The 6,937-nt window shown below is 43.9% G+C and overlaps 1 protein-coding gene across 5 annotated transcripts in view; it reads right to left on the bottom strand.

Annotated features, from left to right (window-relative positions):
• Nucleotides 1–6,937, bottom strand: part of ACCS (1-aminocyclopropane-1-carboxylate synthase homolog (inactive)) — a 41,256-nt gene that overhangs the window by 19,379 nt on the left and 14,940 nt on the right. The window contains exon 1 of one of the 5 annotated variants that reach the window (XM_021403765.1): nt 3,563–3,803. The exons of 3 other annotated variants lie outside the window; for them this stretch is intronic. The gene's annotated coding sequence lies outside the window, so the exon portion shown is untranslated. Of the gene's footprint in view, nt 1–1,255; nt 1,439–3,562; nt 3,804–6,937 lie in introns of those variants that run through there. One more of the 5 variants, XM_021403766.1, reaches the window with a different exon arrangement.

Raw genomic sequence — 6,937 nt, 5'->3', positions numbered from 1 at the left:
AAAGAAAAGAAAAGAAAAGAAAAGAAAAGAAAAGAAAAGAAAAGAAAAGAAAAGAAAAGAAAAGAAAAGAAAAGAAAAGAAAAGAAAAGAAAAGAAAAAGGGCAGTCTGCTCTGGTAGCAGAGCATTTCTTCTTGACAGTCCTGTATGCCTGCAACTTATCACCTTGTTATTTTCAAGATGCTTACGTGCAGATCATTTGTTCCACTTTTTCCAGGAACTGGGATGACTCCTGTTTGATTCCTTTCACCTCTTTCTCTCTCTCTTTTCTTCAAAGACAGTCCCTTTCCTATATTTTGGAATCTCATTCATTTTCCACGATATTTCAGCAATAATTCCTAACACTTGTGCTGATGTCTCAGAAAGTTAGTTCCCTAAACACTGAACTTCATCAGGTTCAGTGAATAAGAGGTATCTCAGCAAGCTCCAGTCTGTCAGAGATTGTAATCCTCAGTGCCGCTCCTGAGCCAAGCCATTCCTCAAAGCAGAACCACCACACCCGTGCAACGCTGGGTCTGACCTCATTACCTTTTCCAGACACCATTGTTTCTTCACACTCCCACTGCAGAAGTAGCACACACTGATTAGCAAGCAAAGACACTGCATTACAGTGGTGCATGTCCATGCAGGAGGTTCTCACAAAGTTCTGCTGGACTGGAGCTGGTTTGATCCAACAGGCAGCTCCTGCACCCCAATAACCAGTACGTTCTCCCTCACCAGCCAGATTATAGTGAGCTGACTAACAGTCATCGCACTGCACAGGTACAGTTCCAAAAAGAAGGAAAAAGGGACTCAAAAATCTAGCTTGTCATCCCAGTATTGACTTCTACTTGGAAACGCCTCACAAGTGCTTATGACCAGATCCCAACAATATAGTTGCGCAGATGGTTCCCAATTTACAACCATAAGAAAGAGAGGCACAGAGCAATTCAGTCACTTTCCAAAGGTCAAAAATGACATGTGCAAAGAAGTGCCGACAGAAGATGCTGGCTGTCTTGTCCAAGTTCAGAGCCCCGACTACAGCAGCACCAGTTATGAAGAACTGGGCTACCCCAGAAGTGAGCCAGACCTGTTGTCTAAACCCAACTTCATTACTATTTCTCAGCAATTGGAGCTCTAAAGCAGGTCTCCTAGAAAAGGGGAGGTCAGGATGAATGTTGGTAAATATTTACTAATTTGTTGTCTAAAGCAAACCAAAATATTTCCCAAACCTTACAGCTGAAGCAAAACACGGCTGGAGTAACATTTTGCTCTTACCTGTGGACTTAGCCAGCAAAAATAGGCTGTCAGTCAGTCAGTCAGTCAGGCAGATGTTCCCTTAGGATCCTAGGTACAGCTTCTGTTGTATCTCTGGTAAAAAAGGCTGAGGAAATGCTCTTTTTCATAACTGTTTACTTTGTCAGGTGTGCTCATTAGACCTGGATTGCATCAAGGAGCGCCCAGAAAAGCATGTGGGAGAATCACACCTCCCTCGCAGGCTTTTCCCAACCAGAGGGCATGTCCTTGTGCCCTCAGCTAGGGTCACATGCCTTGCCATATTAAAGAGCGTTATGTGCACTGGTTATCAATCAACGGGCACAGGCCTCCTGGGGTGAAGGGAACACTCAGAAATTACAGCTTTTTCTAGAAATTTCTGAAAATGATTCCTCTCTGGCTGACTGGGGTTTTATTGCATTAAGTAAGAGGACGGAGTTTGTGCTGCAGCTTTTGGCAAACCTTTCCTTTAAGAACTCCGACTCAGTTCAAGCTGTACTGGGTTCAGTCATTTTAACTGGATGATGTTTACTGAGCTGTTCTCAAGCAGTGATTCATTCTGAAGAACTTCAAAAAAGTTCTAAAAACATTTAAGAAAACACTTCTAGATTTTCAAGTGAAAGGCAGTTGTGCTGCTCTCCGGTCCAGACAGCAACAGCGATCAGACATTAGTGTCCCGAGGAATTCCAGCGCAAACTATTTGCCACCCCCCTCCCCCCTCTCCACATTCAGATTTGCAGAGATTTGAGGGTTTCTGTAGAGATCACCTCCTAACCTGAGACTGCCCCATGCAAATTACTACTCCAGAAGTCGAAGCAATGCTTGAGAGCCTGCTTTCCAGTGCAAGTTGAGGCCTCTTTGCAGGGACTCTCAAGCCCGCTGAAGGCCAGTCCCCACTGCAGAGATGTTGACACTGTTTTTCCAGTGAACTACATGGTGGCAGCAAAAGAATCTGCTCTGTTTTCATAAGTGATTTTTAAAAATAGTTTTTCTGCGTAGTGTTAGTGAGTCAGGGTCCTCGTGCCCCAAATACACCCAGAGGAGGTGTGCAACACTCAGAGGCAAATGGAAACTTTCCCCTGCCACTGCTGCTCAGCTTAGCATGGGCGGGTGACTGCAAGAGATGAAAGAACATTTTCAGTCTCTATTTCAGTCCTCAGTGCATCTGGCAAGGATTCTGAAAGGCTTTTGTGCCACAGGAGTTGCACAGTGGGCACAGAGCAGAGGCCAGCTCCACTCAGATCCCCTGTCTGAGTCACTGGGATGTGGCCAGGATCACCACCAACTTTGCTGGCCCAGGAGAGGGAAGAGAGAACACTAGCGTTAAGAGGTGAGCTGAATGACCTTAACCCGGGTCAGGAGTCTGTAGCTAAGCCTGTCCTCACAGCCTCCATCTTTCCTAAATCAGGGACAGGTGGGAGAGAGAAAACAGTCTGACCCACACTCCTATCAAAGACTTACAAACAAAAGCCTTACATCACATTCCCTCCTTCACAGCCTTCGGTCAGTCCTGTGCACATCAGGAGTATATTCCCCACCCTTAAGAGACCTTGCTTTAACGTAACTCACATTTCAGTTGCCCTTAAAAGATCCCTTGCTGGCTAGACCTAGTTCACTTCCCTTCACTCCCAGTCATCTGCGGTTTTGAGTGCATTGCAACAGACTGAGAAGTATAATTATCAATAGGGTAATTACACACGCAGACGTTCCCTTTGAAATATGTGCGCTATCACCATCTTGCTTTCCTCTGTCCTCCCATGTTTCGGTTTGGCTGGAATTGCTTTGGTTCAGAAGGGACCAAGATTACAGTAACTTTTATGAAAGAAATTAGTTACATTTCAAGCCAGCTATTTAGAAATGATGAATACCACACAGAAAAACCATTAAGGCTGTTTTTGGCCCAGAGGTCATGACTGAAACAGGCTGTTTGTCCCACAAGGAAACCTGGCTTTTTCCCATTGGAAGCAAAAACTGTTTTGGCAAGCAGAAGCAGCATACATGGAAGCGTGTCCTGCCTGTGCCCACGCTCCTTCGGTCTGATGGATGGGATTTTACTGACTCGATCTCCGTGAAATTCCTTAAAGTTCACTACATTACAAAATGCAAAAGCAGAGAAATCAGAGTATAATTATGTTCAGAGAGACAACAGTGTTTTTCAAGCCAGCTCTCCTCGCTAGCGCCCTTTGAACCTCTTTGCAGACAGATGGACACACTTTTCAGGAAGCGTCAGTCTGTTTAAGCTAACAGCAATCTGCTTTGATTAGCAGTAGCCAGTTATAGACTTCTCCAAACCCCATTTCCATCACCAACCTTTGAGGCAGGCGTCTTTGCTGAAGGAACGTCAGTTGCTTGGTGCCCAGAAGGCAGTGTTTTCTCTTGTTTACATGTCTCCAGAGGGCACTGGGTGGCAAACCTCCTGTGCTATGCTGGAGTCACCTCCTAGCCATGTTGGGTTTTGCTCCACACCACTGGGGAAGAGTGAGAGATCCTTGCAGTCTCCCTCCTGAAGTCAGGTCCAATCCACGTGGCTGTCCCACATGGAGAACACACCAGATGCTCCCCAAGTGATGCGGGGGAAAAAGCACAGGTGATCTGCTGAGTACACCGTCAAGGTCTAGCCTCTGGTCCAAAACCAATCGTAGTTATTTACGGAAAAATTTGCAGGAAGGGAGGAGAGAACCAAGTTTTACTTATAGCTTTTTTGTAGATTTTTGTCACCTCCAATATTAAAATGAAAATTGTGGATATTAACACACACAAAAATATGTCATTCCCCAAGGTCTGGGTATCATCCAGTCTGATTCATAAAACCAGCCTGTTTTCCACCAAAGATTTTATTATCAGTATTATTGAGTTAGCAGATGTTTAGAAACAGTCATCCTGACCCCCCCTTCTCCAGAAGACTTGCTTTAAATCTCCAATTTTTTTGAGAAATAATAATAAAGTTGGGTTTTTTATTCAGGATGTTAGTGATTTTAGACTCACTCCACTTCTAGCTTCATGCTACAAAAAACCACAATTAGGGAGGCATTATCATAAATGTAAATAAATACACACTGATATTTCCATGGCATTAAGAAGAGTGGGAACAATCATAAGGTTGATAGAAAAATCCAGACTTTGGCAGCCCAGAACAGGCCTGCTTGTGTTCAGTTAGGCTGTTGGCTTCAGTCTTGCTCTTTCCCTCTCTCATCCACTGGGAATATATGTTTGTGTATCGACAGGCTTCAGAGGTTAACCCAAACCTCTGGGAACTTTCTCAGAGAGGTCTGGGGTTAGAAATGAGTTGAGTAGGGCAGTGGTAACTTACCTGGTATGAGCCTCAACTGAGAAGATACGTTGATCACAAGAGGTGATGGTTTAAGTACAGGCCTTTCCCAGTCTGCTCCGAGACTGCACAAACTAAGTTCATCTCATTTTGTTCTGAGGGATGCTCTGAGCTTTTTGGTGACGCAGCTTCATTACTTTCTCCTAAATATTTAGCTGTGCAAGCTCATGCTGTTCAGCTCCGGAACGTCTCAAGATGGAAGAGGGAAATGAGCCTGTCTGGAGGGGAGCCCAACTCTTCTCTGGCAAATGTACATCAAATAAAACAAAACATTTACGGACATAAATAAGAGATGAGAGATCAGAGGGGAAGAGGAAGGGGGAACCCAAATCTCTCTTCTGCCGTGTCCAGCTTCAACTCAAACATAAACACTAGAGTGGGAAAAAGAGAAAACGATATGCAGACAAGAATGTGAAGAAGCTCTATGTTCCAGCACAATCTCAAACTTGTCACAAGACAGTCGAGAATGAGCAGGTAACAGTATTACCTCTTATGGGAAATCTTCCATTTGTAGGAATTTTTGCATGGCCATATCTGCTTGACCATTCCCCCAGTTGGCTGATTCTGGATTCACAGGTCCTGTCTACAACTAACCACTGCGAGTAAGAGTCATTTTGCATCTCACACAACACTGGAGAAGAAACCTAAGACAGAAATACCAAGACAAAACTCAGAGCTATTAGATTTATTTTAAGAATAAAATGATCTGTTTTAAATCAGCATGCTTAAGGCAAGTGGAAGATGATAGAACTGCTCATCTACAGATCAGAAGGGAATTAGTTGCACCTCTCCTTCAAACTTCACTTTTCATTCTGATGTGGTCAAGAAACAGTAGCTTACTGTTTTGGGTGGAACGTGATTAACATCTGCCACTCAAAAGTACCAGGTGATAACTTGACTGCTATCACCTCAAGCAATGGTCAAAGAGATGCCAGAAGCAAAAGAATCTGGTTTTATTGCACAACTCTCCTAAGATAACAATGATTTCATGGACTTTACACAACATGTTATATTCTTTCAGGAAGTTATAGCTCTAATTTTTTTTTATGAAACTAAGACATCGCTGTCGCCATATTCCTATTAGAGAGCAGGGATGTCAAGGAGTTGCTGCTGTGGTGGTTCCCAGAGATAGGTAAATTGGTGATTATAATTCCTTTCAGTTTCCCCATAATTAAGTGAATATTGGGATAGGAATGCTAATTCAGATAAATTCAAAATACCTATTTCAGCAAAAAGTTGGCGGGTGGGAATCTAGCAAAAGCAGTCATTTTCAGCATGGAAACATGTAAACTAGCGTTGGTGTAATTTACCCAGCATCCAGACAAGGCACCAGTAAGAGTCTCAGAAGATCCTCAGCTGAAGAGAGATCTGGGCAATGGGTGGCTAGGCAAGCTGTCTTGAGTGGCAATTTAAAAACAAAATTAAATCACTTGTGAGTAATTCAGGAAAAAAACATTGTTTCAGCAGTGGCCGAAAACAATCAATCTTAAGGCATGCTGAAAAGATCACAAAATGCTACCACAAATACAATGTAATTATAGGAGTGATAGCAGTCCGTCCTGTGAAACAAATGTCTTCAATTTTCTCTTTCAAAAGAAACAGTCAAATAAAAATAGAAAAGAACCAGGGAGACATGAGGAAGTCTGGGAAACAAAGAAATATATGTCCATACAGAACCACAGAGAGGGCTGCAGAGAAATGGTTTTGGAGGAGAAAGAAGGCAGGTGAGCAGGGGTATGGGAAAGCAGACGTAGGAATACTTGTGGAAGAGATCGCTCAAGCGTACCTAATTACCTCAATATGCAATTTAGGAACCGAGGAGCAACCAGCTGGAGCAGCTCCAAGCGTAAAACTGATTCCCATGCTTGGTTCCTGCTAGGCAGACCCTGCATTGAGAAGGTGTGCTACACCCTGATAGACAGCTCATTGCCTAACTTGCTGAATCTCTGCTGCCACAGCCCCACATTTTCAGGAGAGACCGCCTCACACACCAGCTCCACTGGAGGGAGGGGCTGCCTCCATTCACTGCTGGATTTGAATTAACAAAAGGGCTTCTCTATTCATCATTATTCAACATCTTTGGGATTTTCAAGAATAGAACAAATTGTAATGATTGGATTTCTGCATTCATGATAAAATAGTGCCAGTGAAGGGGGTAATTAGTCAGATGAGTGTGTCTGGGGTGCAGGAGCCAATCTGGGACACGTGTGCTTGACAGAGCAATCACAGAGCTCTGGGATGGTGGCAGGAGGGTATTCCAGGAACTGGGAATTATGGAAACACTCACTCCAGTGAGCAGCTGCACTAACAAAAGCACATACCAGACGCCAGGCCACACGAGCTCAGGAGGAAACTTC

Source organism: Numida meleagris, chromosome 6 (genome assembly GCF_002078875.1).
Source record: "Numida meleagris isolate 19003 breed g44 Domestic line chromosome 6, NumMel1.0, whole genome shotgun sequence".
Lineage (NCBI taxonomy): Eukaryota > Metazoa > Chordata > Aves > Galliformes > Numididae > Numida > Numida meleagris.
The sequence above is the reverse complement of the archived record's forward strand: the minus strand, read 5'-3'. Positions and strand labels throughout refer to the sequence as shown.